The sequence below is a fragment of the Charadrius vociferus genome, unplaced genomic scaffold, assembly GCF_000708025.1.
Source record: "Charadrius vociferus isolate BGI_N301 unplaced genomic scaffold, ASM70802v2 scaffold51, whole genome shotgun sequence".
NCBI classification, from domain to species: domain Eukaryota; kingdom Metazoa; phylum Chordata; class Aves; order Charadriiformes; family Charadriidae; genus Charadrius; species Charadrius vociferus.
The window spans coordinates 5064026-5087252 of record NW_009646939.1 but is presented as its reverse complement, the minus strand read 5'-3'; positions in this window follow the sequence as shown (position 1 = coordinate 5087252).

Sequence of the window (23227 nt, the reverse complement as noted above, 5' to 3'; positions counted from 1 at the left end):
CATGTGCTCCTACATAAGGAATTCTGACAATTTTTTAATAGTAAACACCTGGCATATCACCAAGAGCATACACAGTCTCTCATCAAGCAAATTCTAAACTTCTCAAGTTTATCGGGAAACTTCATCCCTCTCTACAGTGATTAGCTTCACCTCAATTCAGGCTCTTCAACTCATGCTACCTCCAAATTTTCCCCTTCCTCAGAACCTACTTCCTACCGTGCTTCTGCAACAAATCCTCCCACCACGCCTTCCTCCCGAGCTCCCACTGCAGTTTCTCTGTAAGTAGTCAAACGAGTTTATTCACATCTTAGCAGCCTTCCCCTTGGTTTGTGTATGTTAACGAAGAGCTTGCAGCAGCAGGTTGGCACTAACCCAGCTGAGCTCCTCTTCACCACTTCCAGCAACTGCTGCCAAGTTGAGCAAGGGAAATGGCAATGCTTGGGAGTCACGCTAAATAAAAGAGGAAATGGGAAGTCTTTGAGCAAATTCGATTTGGAGGTTAGCCTGAGGGGTGGGCAGTATTCTGATTTCTGAACGCTTGTGCGGTTCTGAGATTCGGTCTTCATGAGGACAACACCTGAGCCATCATATTTCTGAGTGAATGAGATCTACTCAAGCTAACGTCAGGCCTCCCTGTAGATGTGCAGCTCCCTCAGAGATGATGATTCAAGGCTCAGTCCTGCCCAAAGCGGGGAAGGCTAACTGCAGTCCCCCACCATGGACAATAGCTCGTAATCTTCTTTTCTCTCTGGACTGATAAAACTTACTTGATTATATAATGTGCGTGACTAAAAATTTTGGATTTAGGAGGTTCACCAGTTGTGTAGGAGATTTAGATTCTTCTCTACTTTGACTGATTAAGACAGAATGTCTCCGATTTTAATGGTTCGAGAATTTCTGGGCCCCAAAGATTTCACTTTTTTGTTTAAATAAGAGTGACCAGCCACATTGTTTTAGTCTCTTTAACTGGTTGGCTACCACTGAATGGGAATAAAGTAAGTAATCCTTAAGGAGAGAGCTTACATTTGCATAAATTCTGATAAACAAAATCACATATTTAAGCAAATTGTCATTCCCAAAATACACATGCCAAATAAAATTGTTCACTCAAGCTACTACTTATAGTGAATGAACAATAAAGAGAACACTCATCAAGTATTGAATATGGGACTATGTGAAGCGGCCATTATCTCTCCTGGGATACAGCTGATGGTGCTGCCGAGAATAACTCTCAAAGCGAGACAGCCTAAGCACCCCATTTTACAGTAGTACCTCAGCTTCAGTTGTGACGTTATCCTCTAAAACCTAGCAGTAATCTGTAGCCCAGGTAATTAAGTCTGCCTCAGAGCAAATGTATTTTCTCTTTTCCTGATTCTGCTGCATGCTTCACTTGTTATAGCCCATTTTAACAAGCCCATTCAGCTGCATTTAGTCTTTTGAGATGTCAGATTGATTTTCATTCTGGCTACTAGACGTTGCACAAGATCATACATTATGGACAGTACCTCACTGTCATCTAAGCCACTGGTGTAGTGGTGGCTATTTTGTAATGTAAAAGCCCAGCTGTCTGCTGCTATGTGATAAGTACTAAAAATGGTACATTGAAATCCAAGTTACTGTAGCATTATAGCCAAAAGAGGATTACAAATGGGATGGCTGCTGTAAGGAAAGGCTATATACAGTTGCACATGTGCACTCCAGTGATTCTTATCATGGGAGAGGAGAACGGTGTTTTCACTTTTAAGAAAAATTTCTCTCCAGGGTGTACTACTGCTACCTTGCTGCCAGTTACTGCTTCCTGGCAATGAACCGAGACCATATGCTCATAGGCCATGACATTTGATTAACGACTCTAATTCAGAGTCACCTGAGGAAGGAGCGGTGTCATTAACATGAGCAAAAAGGAGTCAATAACTGTAGCATTGTCTCTCCGCAATATTTTGTGGGAAATCAAGGGAAGGAAGTGAAATAAAATAGAAAGGAATTAGAGCAGGAGAGTAATGATCATAGCCATCTTTAGATAGCTCCCTAGAGACGAGGCAATTGACAGCTTTTGCTTGGATGGGGCTGTTCCCTTCCCCCATGAAATAGCCTCCATCAGGTTATATATCACTGAAGTAGACTGAATCCCTGCAAAGACGAAGATGACATCCAGAGGCAAGCACAGGGACACCTGAACGGAAACATTTGTACCCTCACAACTTGAGCCTCAGACAAGTCTATAAATGCAGTTCTACTCATGAGAGACACTGAGAACATCATGATAGTCTTGGAAGGGCTGGGGCTGATGTACAGCCCTGCTGGTAGCTCATGACCCGATCTTTCTTGTGGTTTAACAACTCAGCTTTAACAACCCAACAAGCCGAAGCAGTAAATAGAAGAAAGAGAATTATCAGCATCTTTATGCAGCAGGCTTTTTATGTAAGAAACGTGCGAGTACAAATGTAGAAGTTTGATTTAGTAACTGAGTTTGACAAGTACCAACCAGAAGGTGCAGTTTTACTAACACATGTCCACCCAGTTTCCGAGGGAGCCAAATAGGAGACAGGCAAGAGAAAGTACCTAAGGCCAAAATGGGTCCGCAAAACTATAGAACTACTGCCTTTTTTTTGGCCCAACTTTCTCACATTCACTATGGAGTACAGCTTACACAGGTATTTGGATCAATGTAGCACATCTGAGTCACTGTAGTATCTTACTTTCAGCAAGATATGAGAAGCTTTTGTAAGGTTCACAGCCTGAGACCTGACATATTCCTGAGGGCCAAGCTTTTCTCTCCAAGATTTGTATATTTATTTATTGCTATAAATATTACAAGTCTTTGATGTAAACCCAGACCTTCCACCTGAACATGCTGTGCTTTTTGCCCCCAAATCGCTTATCATATCAGAAAATAAATGACCAAGGAAGAAGAGGGAAGGGCACAGAATCGTTTCATTCTCAACTTTTTGCTCTCATTGTTCCATTCCACAGACAAACCATGGACAAAAAATGCAACATCAACCTGAACATTTCATGCTTCCCAAATAGAAAAATGCCATATACAATCTTTAAAGGGCACATAAAAGACTAAGGACCCTCACAAAAAGCCTGACTAGCAGCAACAGAAAACATAACCAATGTCAAAGAGTTGAAACGAGAAAGAAAAATTCTTCAAAGGAGCATAACGCAGATAGCATAACAGAAACAAGCTCAGAACAAAACTCAAGGTTTGTACTTTTGCCTTCCTGGCTTGGATGGGAGGTTCGAAAAAGGCAGCTCTAAAGCAGCTAAGATTTAGGACCAAACCTCACGAGAGCAACAGTCAGTCTTTCTCCTTCCTGAACACTGCTGAGGACTTGCTCATCAAGACATTCATGTAATCCCCTTCCTCCACATTCATGTCCCAATTGTACCCAATTCTAGAGACTGGAAAAGAAAAATCTGATGGCACAATTTGATTGTGACAATATGATCTTCTTGGAAATACATGCAATAAAATCATCACAGATTACAAAACAAATGTCATCTGGTTAGTGTGACACAAGGGCATTTAAGAAGTAGCTCCAACTGCCAAACTCCTGTTATTGCCTTCCAAATAAAAATTAATTGCAGAAAAAAAAAAGAAAGGCAAGAAGAATCATAAAGTCTGTAGTCTGTGAAATGTGTGTGGGGGCAAGATGAGTTTAAGGACAAAGTTGTAGCACTGACCTGAATTCAGGAGGAAATAAAGCAAGGGAAGCAGGGCAGCATTAAAAGCTCTCTTGGTGCATCTCTTCAAAACAGACTCACTCGATGCCAGAAAGGAGAATTGAAGCAGGGAACCTAGTGGGAAGCCCTGCCAAGGTACTCACGGACCTCATTAATGGGAGGGGGATCAGGCACTGGGTGCGCTATAATTTGGGGAATTGTAAAATACCCTTTATTTTAAAGATAAAAATGCTGCAGACAGATCTTTTAAATTAGGCAGTCACAAACACAAGCACGGAAAATATTCTTGGAGGATGACAACAGGGAGAACTCCGAAGTGGAAGGACCTGATCTGCCCCACTGCATCATCCCCTAAGACTATGTTGAACAAGACCCTTAGTGCAGTATCTCTATGGCAGTGCAACCCCCATTAAACAGTACAAAAGAGAACAGTTTTATTCTTTTATAGATGCCCCCTTGCTGAAAAAAATGTGTAACTAACTTGAACTGCAGGATCTTCTCATGAGCAGCACGATGCACATCTCACCTCACTTTACCACTGCCTTTCCCACAAACTTACAGTGAGGAGGGGATCTCAGAGACAGGCCATCCGCCAGAATACCATAATGATAGGAATTTTGTAAAATGTCACAGACTATCCAGAACAGCCAGGAAGGAAAAATATTTTTGCCTTGTTTTGTTCTATCAAGTGATGTGTTTATTTTCAAGAGCTATAGTGGCATAGCTGTCCACATGTGCTAACAGCAAGGCAATCCTCTCAGGCATTCAGACAGTGCATGGAGATTTTAACTGTCAAGGAAAAATACTTCTCATGCTACATAATGCATCAAAGATTTGGTGCACTCTTGTTTATTTCACTCTAGGATGACATAATGGGATTTTTTTTATAAGCAGACACAAGCACTGAGGTTAATGGTTGATCTGTAAATAGACCCTGTAAATATTCACAATATTTAGCCCTTTAAAATGCGATCCAGCTAATGATATATTCAGAGGCATGAAGTTAATTGCTTTCACTAACCAGAAATGCAGAAACTGCCATTATTTCCTGCAAATGGCTTTTATACTTCAGATATCAAACTCAGTGTCAAGTAGACTATGATTTATGTCAGACACACTGTACATTCACCTCAACGCTCTCCTCCTGCAAAATAAAGGCCTTGGGCATGAGAAGAAAGTAACTAGAATGGATGTGTACAGCTGCCTTCCTGTCCTTGACAGAGAGCTGTACAGGTAACAACCTTCACCAAAAAGTGATTGCAGTTATGGGGTAATGGAAAAAATAATTGGCCAAAACTAAACTAATTCCTTCAATTTTCCAACTATACTGTCTCCTCCACAAACTTCAAAGCCAGAGGTTTTGTCTCATTTACCCATTTTCCATTTTATGTGAGAAAAAATTCATGAGGCTCATGAGACTTTAATAGTAAGTTAATTAAGATGAAAAATAGGTCTGAAAAGTTTTGCAGACTCAGTTCAGACAGTCTTTCTATCTTCAGTTTATCTAACCATCTTCGTCCAAGGAGCTGAACTAAAATTTTCCTGGGATCAGTTATTTCACTGTTTGGATCAAAAGAAACAGCAATTACTGTTTTATTGTTTCCCTTCCTCCCCTTCTATTCACTTAGGGCTCAATACAGACTTATGACTCTGGAACAACAAAAATCAAACCAAAATTGATTCAATGTCTTTTGAACCTAAAAGACTGAAGCCTCATGTAACTTCAAAGATGATTCATGTTAAAGCAGGATAAAACCACAGCCCTCAAAGCTGAAGTAAAATACCAAACACACTGAAGTTTGAGTGTTTATAGAGTTGGATTAGGCAGGCCCAGCTTCCACGCAAGTCCTTGAACCTCCTATTTCTGTGAGGGCAGGTTGGAGGCCTTCAGATCTGACGGAGGATTTCTAGGCAGTGAGGTGACCGAGTTCTCATGTAGGTGAAAAAAATGATCGTCCATGGCAAAAAAGAAACGTAAAAACACCAAAGAACTGCTTTGTAAAACAGTCAGAGCTAGTTAGTGGTGGGAAGAAAAAATGAACTTTTCAATCCAATTTGGACAGCAAGAATCTGGGCTCTATTCAGACAAAAAACTGGAGCATAAAAATTTTTTCCTCAAAGAAACCCTACACATTCCTGATTAAGACATGGTGAACACCATTCGTGAGAGACATCTCCAGTATTTAAAACCACATGAAACCGAATGTTCTGTGAAACTCAATCAAATTCCTCCTTCCTGCTCTTTATGCTGACACCTTTGTCCTGGCCCTTCCTGCCTTCCTACAAAATATATTTAAAGCCAGTGTGGATTCTGGTCTGTAAGACATCTAGCTTTATCCTAAGCAGACAACCCATCTCAGAATACATTTAAAATAATCTAATAACTTAATTACAGTAATAGTCATTTGGAAGTCACAACATGCCAACAGTCATTACACAGAAGGCCTTGATATTGTACAGTTTTCTCATTTTAAGAGACATAGGAAATAACTGGCTCTGCCTAGTGTGGGCTGAGATATACTAGACATCTAGTGTCAACAACTTCTGTTTCAGAGTTCATTAAATCCATAAGGTACCTATTACCTGACTATTCTTTCCTTTGGCATCTGTGAAGATCTGACTCCAACTTTATACTGATAAATCTTTAGCAAACTTTGCTAAAGTTTTATCAATATAAAGTTGGATTCAAGTCTTCACAGCACTTTTTTTTTTTTTTTTTTTCTACAGTAATATAATTTGGAGGTCTCCCACTCACTTCTGCTGTCATTTATACCAATGGGCATGAAATGCTAGCCCTTGGGAGTATGAGAAAAGCCCATTATCAGCTGTGTTTCACTCCCACTGTACATAGCCTACCTATTGTGACAAGACAACAAATCTAACTCAATCTGCTGGCCTTGGCCGGGTGATCACTGCAGAACTGGATTAGCCAGATTAAATTTAGATACAACTTTCTCACATGATGCTCTTTTATTATCTTTCCCTTTAGTAAAGTTTGCCGTCCCTATGTGGAAGATAGCTAACATGAGCATCCTTCATCAGCCCCAATGTCAGCCTTGACTGAAACTACCGGAGGGGGCTGTGTTTTTACACAATAAAGGAGCATGGACCCTGAAAACAAAACAAAACAGAAAAACCCACCAGAAAACAAACAACCCCTTCCCAAAAAAACAATGTCTTTGGATCACCCAATCCACATTTACTGTGTATTTGTTTTGAAAATATTCCAAAAGGGACATGGTTACTTATGCCAACATTGCCAAATGCTTAATTACACAAATGCTTCCATCTGGAGGAAGAAAAGATTTAGAGGCTGTTTAGCCTAAACAAATTATATTTTAACTCTGAGATATGAATGCATGTGCCTGGGAGGTCTCAGCTGGAGAGTCCAAAGAGCTTTTCAAATGTGGGAGTTCCCACAGCTTCTGAAGCTGACTGATGGGTTGACTGCAGGAGCAATTACCAGAAACAGTGGGCCAAACCTTCCTCAGTTCATTTCCTTTGAAATGTGGCTGTATTCCTGGCACAAGAGCTTCCACCCCTTTGTTTGGGGCTGCAATACTCTCCAAGGAGTTCTGGGCCCACAAATAGAAAACATTTTCATCTTGACAACTGGCCATCGATATGTAGTGCATTATATTTTAGAGAACTTCTACTTATTTTAGACAGTATTGCACTCTACACAGCCAAAAATTATTTGCAGTAACATTCTGACATATATTATGTAGACAGAATGCTTCTTGTTTTAGATATTTCTAGCACCAAGTTTAGAAAAAATGCTAAGCATTTCTTCTGAAATATTTCAAAACAAGTATGAGAGTTCACAGAACTGAAAAAAAAAAATCTGCTGCAGAATGTTAGATATTTAGGCATCAGGCATATTGCAGCTAACTATATATATATTTTTGATGCAAAGCAGACTTGAACAAGATAAAAGATTGCCAACACTGTTCATCTTGAAATATCCTGCTCTCAAAACCAGTATGCAATGAAGCATTACACTTCCCTTTGTACATGTAGGGAAGTCAAGGCACAAACATATGCATGTAACATAAAATACACAATATATGCCAGCAGCAGATTCAAAAACAGAATGCAGGTTCCTTGATAACCATTCCTGTGATATTTAGTGTAAAAAAATAAAACAAACCCAAAACAACCCAGGAGTGTGCACCTGGTTAGAGATGAGACTAAATAATTCGTAGCTGGCATAAATCAGTATCCTTGAAATGAGCAACACCAGTTCGTCCAGCAGATCCCTCATTCGGATGATACTGATTTTAGGGGAAGTGCTGGGAGGATGACACCCAAGCTGACATCTCCAACTAAGTAGTGTGTTTAACTAGTAAAGAAACAGAGCCAGAGTCAGTGAATACAAATGCTATGGCAATATAGACTGCTACGAAGAGTATATTTTAATGAATTTAAGAACATATAGCATCGCTCTCACATTAGTCTGGGTCATTGCAAAGGAGCCACACAACCTTTAGACTTTATCATCAGATATTGTGTCTCTGCCACTCATTTTTATTTTGTGTACAACTTGATATTTTTTTTTATTTTCCAGCTCATTCCGTCTTTTGAAGTCTTTGTTACTATGGAAACAATTACAGTGTTGGTCTACACGTAGCCTAGTGACACCTCAGAGTGGAAAAAAAAAAAAAGAAACAGTTTTAGGCGAAAATTACGTAGATTTGAAATCATAAAGCACTATAGAACAGTTTATTGCCTCCCCTTTAGCTCTCTAATTCACTGCTGATAAAATCAGAAAGGTTAGTTTACCTGTTTTAAATAGGTGGTTTTGCCTGAAGTGAATTTGGGGAGTACTTGCACAAACACTTAATACATGAAACAGGGTTGTGCCACCATCAGCTGTTGGAAACAACCAGCAGCTGGGCATGGCAGAGCCTTCTGCTGGAGAAAGACCTTCATGGACTTTGATGCATCCTGGTATATATGCTACATACTAGTAAATTAAATTTCCCCTGGACCGTTCTTTGGGTTTCATGCTAACAAGCAAGAAATGGCTCAGGTCCGTGCTATAAACTTTTCTTAACCTTCAGAATAAGGTAGCTACATACAGACTGCTTATTAAGGATGGTGTCCAGACCACATGACCTCCGAAAACAATGCACTGGACCTTTTTGGAGAAATACCGATTGACGCAGGATGAAGTCGTACCTTGGCCATTTTAACAGTTCAACTAAAGAGTGGGCTGTACCTCGGAACACTGCTTTGTTTGGTTTTTTTTAGTATAGACTTAGCCATAGGGCACAACTATCCTGGTAAGCACTCTGAAAAGAGGGTCAAGGAGCACTTTTAAGAACTAGCCCCTAATTGTCTGCACTGCTTTACTGCTAGCTCACTCACTGGCTCTGTCCTGAAGTGCTCCAGCCACCTCCCTCCAAAATGGATCTGCTAAAGAGAGCTAGCTTTAAATTCTGCGGATGTGAATAAGTCAATTCACGTGATTTTGGGGCCAGGGATTTATCTATGGGCCTCCTTCCTTCAGTGATGTAGATACAGCCATGCCTGTGATATCACAGGAGCCATCACAACAACTGTGTATACAAATACTTAGCTCTTCCCTAGGGCACACAAAACCAGCCTGTTAGATCCTGAAGAACAGCAACCATTGAAAAACCTGGCCACAGACAGAAAAGCAAACCCATTTCCTAAACGAGCCTGAGGCGTGCTCTAGGGAGCCAAAGGCTTAAAGAGAAAATTGGAAAGGTATTTGCAACATAAGCTGGTCTTGCCCAGTAACAGCAAGACCCTGTTGCAGCTATGGAGAACAAAAGGGTAAGTTCAATGGATGAAACCCTGTACTAATATTGCAGTACATCTAGTATATCATTGTTTTACTTCAATTAGAAGATATTATGTGGTGCTAGACGTCTATCAAATCAGATTCTTTTGAGAAGACCAGAAAAGACAGCATTTATTCACTGTTAGTTGATTATTTCAGAGAGGTTTTTTAGATATGTGATCTGTATTTTTTTATTTGTAATATATGGAATGATGCTTAGGAAGATAAATATATTAAATTATTTTCCCTCCATCCTAGTATTTTTTCCCCAGTATAATTTCTCATAGTCCAGCATTAAAATATTTTTTTTTCAAAGATGCCTTTCTGTACAGAAAGTCTTATTACATTTCAGATCTGTCTGTTCAAGGGCAATGGATTTTAAAGTATACTTACTGCCTTCCACTTTATATGCCACTTTTCTTGAAGTTCTTCTTCACTGTTACTAATTTCTAGTCAGGAAGAAATCCCCTGAGCTTTCCTGCAATACTCTAATATACTGAATCTTATTAACTAGTGATACTTTTTTCTTCCAGGAAAAGAACTGATTTATTAAATCCCCTTTGACTTCACTGTGAATTTGGACTGAACAAGAAATATAGATATGAGTGCGAGATGCTGGTAAAATCTGGAAACACTACAGAAGTCGATTCCTCTGTGCCTTCGAGATCTAAGTGAAATTCTCCATCGGAATGGAGTAACTCTTGGTTTAGGTGTTTATATTTGGTATTTAACCATCCAAATATGGAAATCATGCCTGGACAGTGGGCAGCATGCCTCTCAAAAACACAAAGGAGGTGGGTGCTCTTCACATAATTTTTTTTATTTTTTTTTTTCTCAGCAAGAGAGGGAGAAACAACTCAGGAAAAAAATTTAGGAATCAGAGCTTGAGATATGAGCTGAACTCCTCACTACTCATAAGGATCCAATCATAGTGCTCTATGGAGGCTGTGTTTTATGATCCTCCATCACAGCACCTGGTGGATTTATTGCCACACATATCAACCGTAGAGCCGTATATGCTTTCCTCGTTGAACAGCCACAGCAACAAATACTTGCTTTGGAAATAGTTCTAATAGAGACAGATCCTTCTTATCGAGTGTGGGATATCAGTGTCAGCACTTTAAAGAGTACATAACTCAGAAAGACCTACAAAGCTCCATCGGTCCCAGCAAAGTCAGAGCAGACTTTGCTGGGACCGATGGAGCTTTCTGTATGAGTTTCATACTTAACAAAGAAACATTCTGTGATTAGATTCCATATAAAATTGGCTGATTCTGATTTTATTTCACAGTGAATGAAAATGTAACAATTATGAAAAAAGTCAAATTTGCACATTTACATATTTCATGTAATCAGAAGTGGAGGCATATACTGAAGCAATGAGTGGTATCGCAGGCCACGTATGACTCGTATTATTCTTGTGCGACTTTACAGTACACTTTCTCTGAATTAAGTTAAAAGTCATGAAATGAGTTCAATGAACTTCATACATAGGTAACATGTTTCTGCATGGAAAAGTATATTTTTCTTGAGAAGCAATGCTCATCTGTTTAAGTAACACTTTGGATATAGGATAAGTCCTCTAACAGCACCTCTCCCATCCCCACAGACTATAGCAGGTGCCTGGATGACCATATTAGGTGAGATACCTAGCTTTCAGTTGGCCATAATTAAGATGAATCTCACTTAAGAAGACTTTCTCAGAAGGCATCACAAATTTCAGGTTCAATATAGGAGTCCAAAAGTGGCAGGGAAGACCTGAGCAATAAGGAGACTCTGAAAGCCTGAGTGGTTTTAAAAGCTGAAAGAAACCATTCTTGAAAAGTAAACTGATTTAGAAACTAAGTTATTGTGTGAAAATAAACAGACACCTCACTCCAGCCTTCTTACTAAATTAGTTTTTCTAGAGACACACATTGACATGAGCAAGTTTGACATCTAAGAACAAGGGCAAGCATGGAAAGTAGGACTGGAACGGTCCTTGAGAGGACATCTAATTCATCTCTTGCTTCAGAAAAAGATCATATCCTGTCTTAATCCTAGGTCGTGCCTGTCGGACACTGGTTCTGCTTTTAACACCTTCAGTATTGAATTTCCCATAGTCTCCCTAGGCAAGCTAACCCCGTGCTTCACTCATTATCTTGAATGCTAGGAAGATTTTCATGCTGTCAAATCTGAATCTTGCTTACTGAAAAACACTTCTTGTCTCTTTGATCATCTGAATGCTGTATTCTCTTCTCTTTTGCAACACCCTTGTACGTGTTTAAGGAGTGCTGTCGCGTGTTTCTTTAATCATTCTTCCTTTGGAAGACGCAATCCTAGTTCTGTCAATCAGTTCTTGATTGTCAGACTAGGAAACAGGGCTCTCCAGTATATGTTGCAGTTTTCTGCAAATGCATGTTCTTCCAATTAAGGGAATTTCATCTGAACAAAATTGCTATTCAAATAATCTATTAAGATTATTTTGTGCTATCAACTCTGAAGTATTCACCACTGATTAAAGTGACCTTTTCCATGAAGAGGAATGGAAATGCAGAGTGCTTCAAAGTCAATGAAACAATAATAGGTCTCATTCATCTCTTTCTTTGGCTGGCTTGAAATTCCAGTAGCTTAGAAATACCGAGGAAGAAAACAGCTCAGCATGATCATATGGGGACACAGCCAAAAGATGAAGAAGGTTAAAGCTCACATGATGACACAGTCACTTTGTTGACCAGATAAAAACCTTTGTTAACTCTTATTTGAAAATTTTTAACAACTATGTAAAAGGGCAGTGCTGTTATACAAATCTGCAGTGGTCTATTAAATTGTGAAAACAGAAATTATAATAACAGGTTTTCAAAGGCCAGAGGGAAGTGGTTTTCAATTTCTAATCATTAACAAAGAGAAAACATCTGAAACAATTCTGCCATCTCTGCTGACTTGGCTTATGCCACCTATAAGCATGAGGAAAAGTAACTGTATCTTTAATCTAATTACACCTAGTATAAACCGAAGAACAAGATTAAATTACCTACTTGATTCAGATATATGACTAGAAAAAAAAAAGTCATTTATTGAATCCATTTGAAATAGGAAAATAATTAGGTTTTAAAATAAGGAAAAGAAAGGACGCACTACACTTTAATGGAAAGAGAGGATTTCAAAATTCATATAACCAAAGTTCAAAACATTGTGATGACTCCCAGAACCTGGAAAAAAAATGAAATCCACAAACATGTCCAGTCTGGTTGAAAAAGATGTACTTACAGTCATAAGTGAATCAACTTTTTCTCAAGAATCAAGTCATGGGAGCTGTAAAGACTTGCATAAAGTGTTAAGTAAATATTCTAAATAAATTTAGTAGCAATGAGATACTGATTTCCCCTAAGCAAGGAAGCAATAGGAGAAAGTATATCTGATTTCCCTGGGATCCTTAATAAGCTGTCCAAGTTAAATTTGTTTATCATTTAATGAATCAGTGCATTTCCAAAATTAATTAACACAATTACAGCTAATTAATATGCATAACAAGCTTATTTGACTGTAAAACCCTGATATATATAGATCCAACAAAAATCTCACTGTAGTAAATAAAATTCCATTGTCATTTATTGTATTTTCTTGAAGTCTAGAATGTTTCAGCTTTTTATCTGGAAATTTTGTATCTGTATCTTTTCTTTCCCATAAAATATATTGAGATTTAAGAAATTCTTCTGTTTCACATTGCACCTATCCAGGGATCAAGTTCTAGGCCTTGTGTTAGAAAGCTACCTTCTTCCCCCGAACTGAGACCATCTCCTTAAACATCTCAATTAAACTGATGTGTTCCTAGAAGAAAAAGTTTCTTATCCTACAAATCAGCATCTATGTATGAAAAAACCAACTTTTTTAGAAGAGTCCCTGTCAATATTCTCTCCACCAGGTGGAGACCCCCGACACCCATTCTACAATTGCAATCTCTCAGATGTGCTATTTTGAGGTCCTGTAGAGGTCCACATCAAGAAGGATGTTTGTTACTTAAATGCAGAATCAGAACCCCAGTCATTAGGATCAAAATGGAAATAAGTTAAACATTTTGACCAAACTTGTGATTAGCTTTGCAAAGCTTTGGATTTGTAGCAATGAAGATTTCCTTATATCGAGTTTGACCAGAAACATGAACGCCTGACACAGAACAATAAATACCTTGTTTGAAGGGGACTTCTGGTGACTATCTAGTGCAGCCTCCTACTTTAAGCGGGACTACTGCCATCACCCAACCAGGTCAGCTGTGGCTTTTCCTTGCCAAGTCACGAAAACCTGCAAGGATTGAGATTTCACTACCTCTGAGTAACAGGTTCCTACATTGTGCCAAATTCCTAGCAGAAAGCTTTAACTAATACCCAGTCTGAACTTGACAAGCTTTAGTTTGCAGCTATTGCCTCATGCTACACCATCTTACACTGCTGTTCCACTCTGTCACTTTTTAGCTCCTCATCAGCAGTTGTGTCTCCTATTTGACTGCTCCTTACCCTCCTCTTTGCCAGACTAAACCAGTCCAGCTCCCTCCCTCCCTCATTCTCTCCCTCAGTGCTGTTATCCTGGAAGCTGGATCCACTCCAGCTTCTCAGCAGCCATCCTGAAATGGGGAGTCTCAAAACAGGATGCAGCAATCCTGGGGTGGCCTCGCCACCACTGAGCAGGTAGGGTTGATAATTCCTCTTGTTCTAATGCCCATGCTCCTCCTAATGCAGCCAAGCGTATGGTTTGCCTTATTCACGATGAAAACACAGTGCTGAGTAGTGGGTTGGTTTTTTTTTTTCATCCCAGGCATGTTAAATGGACCCTATAACAGTCATCATCTGGACAAAAAAAGGCACTGAATTGCCAGTGTCTTTAGGATCCGTACAGAGTTAATGCAACAAGAGGATCAAGCATATTACATCTCTGATATGCTGATATCATACTTACACATACTGATTGCATTATACTGCTATTCTAAAGCTACATAATTCTCTCCCAGAGCACGAACATTATGAGATGAGACCCTGGAACCTTGATCCTGCAGTCCTTATTTAGTTTGCAGTTGAGACATTATCATTAGCTGGCAGGGATAAAAAGTTTAAATGTATTTGCTTAAAACGTATTCACTGCAAGACAGTAGAGAGAGTGAAATCCCATAGATTCCAGATGAACATGTCCCTTATTCCCACCTTTTCCTTTAAAGCGTGCCCAGGTAGATCCAGGCATACAATCTACACAATTAGCAGCTTTCCATTGTTACTCGGAGAGAGTGTCCTGGTTAAATGTCTCCCATTTCCTGTCCTGTCCTTGTCCCACAAGTCATTAAACTTTTTTTTTTTCCCCAATCCTGCTATCTATGGAAGAAGTAATTTCATATACTTAGCAATAAAATATTTCAAATATTGACCTGTACTTTTTTTCTGCTTTTTTCATAGGGGTAATGTAAAGTTTCTTAATCACATTCTGTGTGCCTGAACCCAAGCTTTCCAAATCAATGAAAGCCTGTGGATAGCTAGCAGTGTTATTCCTTAATAAGCAGTAAAAGACCAGGATCAAACAAAGGGCCTACATTGATAAAAATCAGCTAACACTCATATAAGGGATCAAGCTTTTCAAAAGCAGTAGGATACAACATTTTGAAGAACTGTCCAAATGGCTGTAATTTTTTTAATCATTTTCATTAAAAATAAAACAAAATTATTTGTGTGAAAAAATATTTAAAATATATGTTTTGAATACGAAGGTAACCTACATTGTTTACCTTTCAAAGAAAATGAAATGGAAGTTTTAACATTTTTCAGTGAAAACAGCTTTGAATTTTCTACCAGCACCATGAGAAATGAAGTAAGAACTTATAAAATTCTCTTTAAAATGTTCAACAAGTTAGTAGAGCAGGATCAGCAGTCTAGATAGGGGTCAACTTTACTTTTCTTTGGAATAATGGAATTATTGGAAACTGGAGAAAAAAATCTTAGAACCTGGAATATATGTCAGTGTGGTGTTTTTTTTCCTGACACTAGAAGTCTCACATATGATTAGACCAGAGAATAAAAGTATGCTGTAAAGAGCATTACAAAGACTTATGTAGCATTTCCCTTTGGGAAAACATTTGATAGATCTGGTAAGGAGTGCTAAGTATTTCTTTTTATCTAGGAGTTTTTAGGAAAATATCCATGCATGTTAAAAGTTCACTGTATTATTGACTGTTCATCATTCCACTATTCAGAAAGGATTCCTCACTCCTGCCACACAACCCAAATCTGGGTGCTGGAAAAGGACACGGCAAGTGTCACAAAAGGACACATCAAACTAATAGAGACTCTGAAATTATCCCCAGGTTGTAATAAAGGTCACAGCAAGATAAAACTACCCCCTTGAAATTAGATTCTGTGACTTTTTTTTCAGGAAGGCAATGCCAGGAAGTCCATAGCATTGGTAGAAGAAGGACCTGTTTCTAACAGAGCATAAGACAAGTAGCTCAACACAAGCTCAAAATCAGAGGAGTAGCTAATGTGTGGGCATGGAAATACAGCCTAAACCCTGAGGTCATTTCTGAGGCTTTGCTCCTGCCTTGGATAGGCAAAGCCGGAGTGAATGGCAGGGTTTATAACTTCCACAGGACTTAATCTGATATATCAGTGTATCCTGGAGTAGGGCATACTGCCCCTCATTTCCTGCCCAAGGGGCAGAACAAAAAATTGCAGAGAGAACATTCCTCCCCTTGCCCTATCTCATCAACATTTGGTATGCTGGTGCGGATATTTTACATATCAACAATCAAGAAATTCATTAGGACCCAATTTTGACTGCAGAAAAGACGGTTCTACAGGATCATAAAACTAAAAGTCAGAGTATTTGACTTCCTTCCAACAACTAACTGGTTAATGAATACAGACGCTTGAACTGAAAACAAAAATCAGCATTTGTCAAGACCTAAACAAATAACTAAAGCAAAACATTTCATTTTAAATTAACGACAGCACCTTCCTGGGTGGTAGTCAGAAGCAGTGCAAAGCTGGCTTTCCAGTAAATAAAAAGCTCAGGAAGGAATTTAATGAAAAAGAGGGCCTAAATGAATATTACCCCACCAGAACAGCTGAAGATTTGAAGACTAATGCTCTTAGCAAGCAATGCCAGAGAATTCCAGCTGTATGCAGAGAGAACAGATTGTTGCAAGGCAGAGTAATGCCATACAGCGTTGAGTTGCTAGTATTGAGAAATGATGAGTCATTAACGATTTTCAGGTAAAAAAAAAAGACACAAAAGTATGAGCGATAGCAAAAAAAACCCCGAGCAACTTAGAGGCTCTTTTAACAAAGGAGAAAATTAAAAAATGTATGTGAACAATACTTGAATCAGAGTGAGTGTGTGAATACGTGTATTTTAATGCATTAGAAAGATGGGAGGGAACACATCACAGATCTAGTAGAGGATGAAGATAATTATATCAACTGAGTGTGAAAAGCCCCACTGTGTTACATGAGCATAAGGAGAAGCAGAAACCTCAAGAGCCTTATGTACAAACATTCATTTGCTAACCTCAGTCATTTCACATGACGGCTGCTAATCCTAGTCTCAAATTAATCGCTACACCTCAAACTCAGCTACTACAGCTGTCTATAAATAACAGTCCTTCAAATTCCATTAATTATGAACTTCACATGGCTGTAAAATCCAAGCTGGACAGAAGTCTATACGACAAATTATTATTATACGACAAATGCCCAAATAACACATTACAAAAATAATCTAAAATTCATGTGTTTATCTGCTGGAAAACAGAGAATTGTTCAGTTTAAGTGATCTAAACCCAAACATAGTTTTCAGTTTCTCACCAAAAACATGGACTATTTCAGAACAAAGGGGCATTCCACAGAAACTTCTGTTTAGTTAAAAAGGCTATTTTCAGTGAAAACAATTGTCATATGAAAAGACTTGTTCATATGCAAAGTATACCCTTAGAAATATTTATACACGGTTTTGAAAAGACAAGGAAAGTAAGTAAAAGAAATTAAAAAGGCCTCTGATACCAAATATTGTCGTCCTGCGCAGGTGCCTAAATTTTTGTCACCAGTAGCTTCTTAATGCTTTTTTGATAAGCTAAGCGGCTTGAGCTCATGGGATCCTTCATGATTACACAAGCAAGAAATCATTCTTACAGCTTCTCTATTTAATCCTTTCCATGTTTTTCTATAAGCTTTCTAGTATAGAGGCCCAAGGGCCAGTTGCATGCCGTCAGGAGCAGGTTGCCTGTTCAATGCCAAAGCTCACAGCCATTACAGGAAAGGACAAGGACTGACATTAACCAAACTCCGAGGTGAAAATACTTAATCTCAATTAACACAACTCACATTTCTCCAAGTTCATAACAGCCTTTATCTTTGCCAATATGTAAGTTTTTCTTACTGGTTGATAGTTTTTAAGATTTCTTCCCTTTTCGATGGCCTTGGCCTTAGAATTAGGAAACCTACAAAAGCAAGAGTTTATTTTATATTCAGGCCCTCTCAAATAGTCCTGCTTGAGGATTGAAAAAAAAAAAAAGGGGGGGGGGATGGAAAAAAGACCCCCTTGGCTTCTGACACTCACAAAACCAGAAACAACACTGGAGGAACATCCTGCCAAGCTGGGTCAGACCCTGGGAAAGAAGACCCTTTCCCAAACGAGGTACCGTCAGTCTGCTGGTTGTGCTGAGAGATAGCACAGGAGAGAATAAAAAGCACAAGAGATGCTGTCTTGGGGCTATGAGTTCAAAAAGCTAGCTCTAAGGGAGCAAAAGCCCTGCTGTACGTGTTTCTCAAAAATGGGGGGGAGGAAAGGAGTATAAAAATTAATGAGGGGAAAAGCAGCAAAAAAGCTTAAGAAAAGAAAGCAATATTTCTCCCCGTGGCAAATCTGTCTCCCACACTTGTCTGAATTTACTTTATTCTATGTATTGAAAGTGGCATGCATGACTACCTGTTCTTTAGCGTTCATCTGAGTAAATGTAACAAATAGCAAAACTGCACAGAAACTGAGAGGGAAACACATTACCTTCTTTCTACATACTGCAGAAAATATTAGAATATGAGTTTGACAAACTGAAACCTCAGGGTTAGAACAAAAAGGGTATTTCCATGAAAAGTCAGGAGATTCTCCAAAGGCCTGCACGACCATAAAGGATTCAAATTTCATGAAAGTATAGTCGGGAGGTGGGCTCCCAGCTGTCGCCTGGATTTGAAACCTCCCATGTGATCACGAGGCTTTATTCAAATATGGATATACATGTTTACTTCACAATCTAAGTCCAAAGATTCTCAGACTAACTCCCAAAGCAGCTCTAGCCACAAATTAATAAGCACATCCTGTTGTTTAGAAAAACAACCACAACAGACTAGAGCTCTTGCCATGATGCGCAGGAGCAGATCCAGGCACCACTAAACGATTAGTATGAAAGAAGATGGAAAGTATACATTTAAAGAACATGGAAGAAAAATGCACTGGCTGAGAAGCAAGCTGGGATTCAACTCCTGAAAAGTTATTCTCAGGTGAAAATACACATCTTGTGAGCTCCAGAACTGCCAAGTAAATGCGATTTACTCAAACATGCAGATTTTCCTCTAGTATATCAGTAAGACTCTCTTTTAGAAATTTCTGTGGTGACAATTGGACTTTAATCACCTGATTAAAATTGGGCTGATGCGTTTGGGTTACTGGCTTACAGATTTTTAAAAACAGAGAAAGAAAGAGTTGTTCCAGACAATCCCCTGTAGACCAGCGTCCAGCACTAACAAATGCTCACAGACACCACCACATCCTTTTGCTCCTGAAGGTAATGCCCACCCTGGGTGCGAGCAGAAAACAATGGCAAAGGAGCAGATGGAACCCTGCAGAGCAGGCTGGAATACCCTGTGCTATCTGTATAACCTGTAAATAAACAGGGAACATCTTAGTCTCAGATTCGTCAGTCTGGTCCATTACATGAGTTGTCCATTTGTTTAAAATTAAAAAATACATCATGCAGAGCAGCATGATTTCTACCTTGAAATAAAATGTTAACGGAGAATAAATATGAAAACAATTTCCATAAGAGCATTATGAGGAAAAAGCACAATGGGGTTTCTTCTTTAGAAATACTTTATCACCTTTAAAGTCTTATCAACATACTGAAAAAAGTAGATTATAAAAGGGGACAATAGTTCATTTTCAAAAAAGAATATGAAGCCCCCTATTTCAGTCATTTCTTCATTTCTTATCTCATAGTTCTCACAGGTGATTTGTTCAGGTAGTTTAACCCTATATATAAAGCAATAGGCATCCATTAACATTTTAACAGGTTTGCTTTATGTATAAAGCAACAATCATCAATTCTTTAGTGAATTTTTAAAATTACCTAAATCTAGTTACAATTCACATTTCAACAAAGAACTTCAGAGACTATCACTCATTCCATTTAGTTAATCATAATGTATTTTTTCCTCCTTGTTATTCCCTTTTTTATACAACACATTACACAGCTGAACTTGATCAATATCTTAGTTTAAATCATTCCTGCCCCTGTCAAATGGCCTTCATTTAGTAGACTGTCATCCCACATTTGTTTGTGATGCTTTTTCTGACACACCTCCCCGTCTTTTTACTCAGTGAAAATAAATATCCTTTAATACCTCTCTATCTTTTTATGAGCTAGGGTTATTATTAGGGTTTTTTTTTTTTTCCTTTTTGTTACTATTGTTACAAAATGTCAGAAGCATTCAGGGCCTTATCCAACAATCAGTTGCTGCTGCGCATATGAACGCAAGTCAAGGTGATCATTGCAGGCTGCAGCAGAGAGCAGATACCCTATTCAGATAGAAATTAGCCAGCTGAGCTGGTCAGCAGATCTGCTCCTCTCCCTGAGCCCCCACCAGCTATTTGCTACCCCCCAGAAGAGAAAGCAGAAAGGATTAATGACATCTGATTAAGAAGACTTCTAGAGATGCCTGTTGGGTTAGCTGAGGCTGCTGCTGGACGTCTGGGGAGGGCTGTTCTCCCAGTCCTTCCTACTCCTGGTTAGTGGAGACCAGCAAGGCTGTGCAGGTGGCCTTGGTCACTACCACCAGGCACCCTGCAAGGGGGCATCTCTTTGCTTGACAGCATCTCCAGTCCCAGCCAACAGCAAGTTGACCCAGCTGGTGCAACATAGCTATGCCCACGCTGCAGCCTTCAGTTAAAACCTGCCCAGCGCAGGGTTTGAGGGAAGAGTGGCCCATGAGACAGCAGAGAGACTTCTGATTCAGCCCATGCATGAAGAGATACTCCTCCCCTGGAGGGTTCATGACCACCCCGTATTCCCACTGCCCTGGCAGTCAGTGCTTGTCAAACAAGACAGTGGATGACCATTCCTGCAAGAAGGGCAGGTGAGATCTATGGGCAGCAGAGGTGCACAGAGCCTAGATTTGGGAGCACTTCTGGGCCTCAGGGCACAACTGGACCATGTTAACTAACGAATACTATTGATATAACCTATGAAGTCCCTGCTGATTTGTGTTATTTGTTTATGCTAATTTATATTTTAATTTCTGTTGACCTTAGAGAAGAGATGCTGACTTGCTTTGTTACTTTGGCCTTTACTAGATGTATCCTGGTAGGCCATTGTTCTTTTCCTAGTAGCACAGTTATTAAAGGTTATAGGACTTGCAAAGAAAGCGGTCCACATAAAGGGTAAGGCCTTGTTTTCCCTCAGGAGCTTCCCAAAGATCAATATTTCATTTATCATAACTATGAAAACGGCAGACTGGAGAAAGCAGCAGAGAACAACACAAAATGAAGGTGAAGAGGAGGGAGCCCTCCCTCCTGCCCTGAAACTCCCCAAAAGAGAGAAGGAAAAGCAAAGTTATCCTGGGATTGAGCAGAGCAGAGGAGGCAGGTGTCCAAGCTACAAGAGCTGCAGAATGCAAAGGGCTGTGAGCTTAAACACTGTTGAAAGAGGAGATTCTGCTCACAGTGGACACTGCTGATCCATAAGGGCTTTAAATACACAGTCTTCCTGAGACATCCTGGACTGAGCAGCCAGGGCTGTACCGTGAAGAGTTCTTACAGCCAGAGACACGTTGTCTGTCCCTGCAAGCAGTGAAACACCCATGGGATCATGCTCTAGACACAGCTTAAAACTCAGCTTCTTCATTTTTACCTCTTTAGGCAGAAGGTGATGTGCTTGAAATTTGTGTATATTTTTTTAGACATTTGATCAAAATAAATGAAAATAAAGATTCGTTGCAGAACATATTCTCTGATCTGCAATGTCACTGAAGAAGCAATATGTGAAGTAGTCTGGGTCAGGCTATTCCTGCAGTCAAACCTTATTTCTGCCCAACATGCTGATTTCCTTTGACTTCACAAACGTTCCTTCAGAACAGAATTGGATTTTGACTTGCTGTAAGTGATTGCATACAAAAGCGCATAAAGGTATCTCCTATTTATATCCCACAGATCCATTACGCAGTAATAAGTATGACCAGGTCAGGACTTGACATCAAGAGCCCTTTCTGGAAAATACTTTCCCTTCCTTATACCTCCATGTTGTTTCTCCTTGTTAAGAGAACTTAGGTGAGCACTGGAGTCTTAGGAGATACCTGTCATGCTGTTAAGAAGAGAAAAGTTTATAGTACTCACAGATAAGAAGCTTTACTTCTGCACAAATGTCCCTTTTGTCTCTCTGCTCACCTTGTCATTTCATTTAATGTTTCATTTTTAAGTAAACACAAAAATTAATATGTAAGAAATAAGAACACAACAACAAACAGAGCCATTTTATACAAATCCAGCTGAAATATTTTCTCAGAAACTATTGCCTAGATTTACAAATTAATAAATAAGGAACTGGCAACCAGGAATAATCAAGTAATTCTCATTTCATTCCACCTTCAGGTCCTCTTAGAGCAAGACCCATGGAGGAACAGCTGATTGCCTAGAGGAGCAAAATGACTATTTCTCACCTCAGACCTTTCTTTATTACCAGGTAGATTGTTCAATATTAACTATTTACTGTCTAAGAACACTGGAAAAAGCAGGCTCTGCAGGACCAAATGACCTATTTGAATCCTCTTTCTGTTACATTGAGAGATTTTGGGGGAGAAAGGAAGGAGGATTTGCCCCACTAAGATTTGTATGCACAACAGGAAAAAATAGGACGTAATTTTCCACTACTGGGAATCTATCTCCAAGAGACCAAGGAAGAGGGGAAGACTACACATTTCATTAGAGTAGTCTTGCATTTTTCACCATACTTCATTAAAAGACAAAGAATTGCAGCTTCATAACAAAATCATCCGGCTATGGACATCCATTATTAGGGCAAGAAGGAACTTTTACTTGAGTATAAGTTTTCATGATAGTTAAAGGATCAGTTTGTAAAAAACAAGGCAAAAATGGTTGGTCTTGAATTCTAGCAATGGCAGCCATCTCACTATTTCAAAGCAAAACTTTCAAAAGCATTTATCTTTATAAGAAGATGAAGTTTTCTAAGGGAAAACTGGGGGATTGCTATGCCAAAATTGTCTCAAGTGATTTTAGGAAGGGGGGTGGGGAGAGGGAGAACAGCAAAGGAACAGCTTAATGTTTCTAACCTTTCCGTAAGTATATAGTAGAAAGGGCTCTCTGGGTGAGTCACTGTGTGGGTGATTGGCAGAGTGCTGCGGAGTGGAAGAACAGTGGGGGCGGAGGGAGATTACGCGAACTCATTGATGACTACTTACATAAAGAGGAATTACTACACAGCAACCGCTC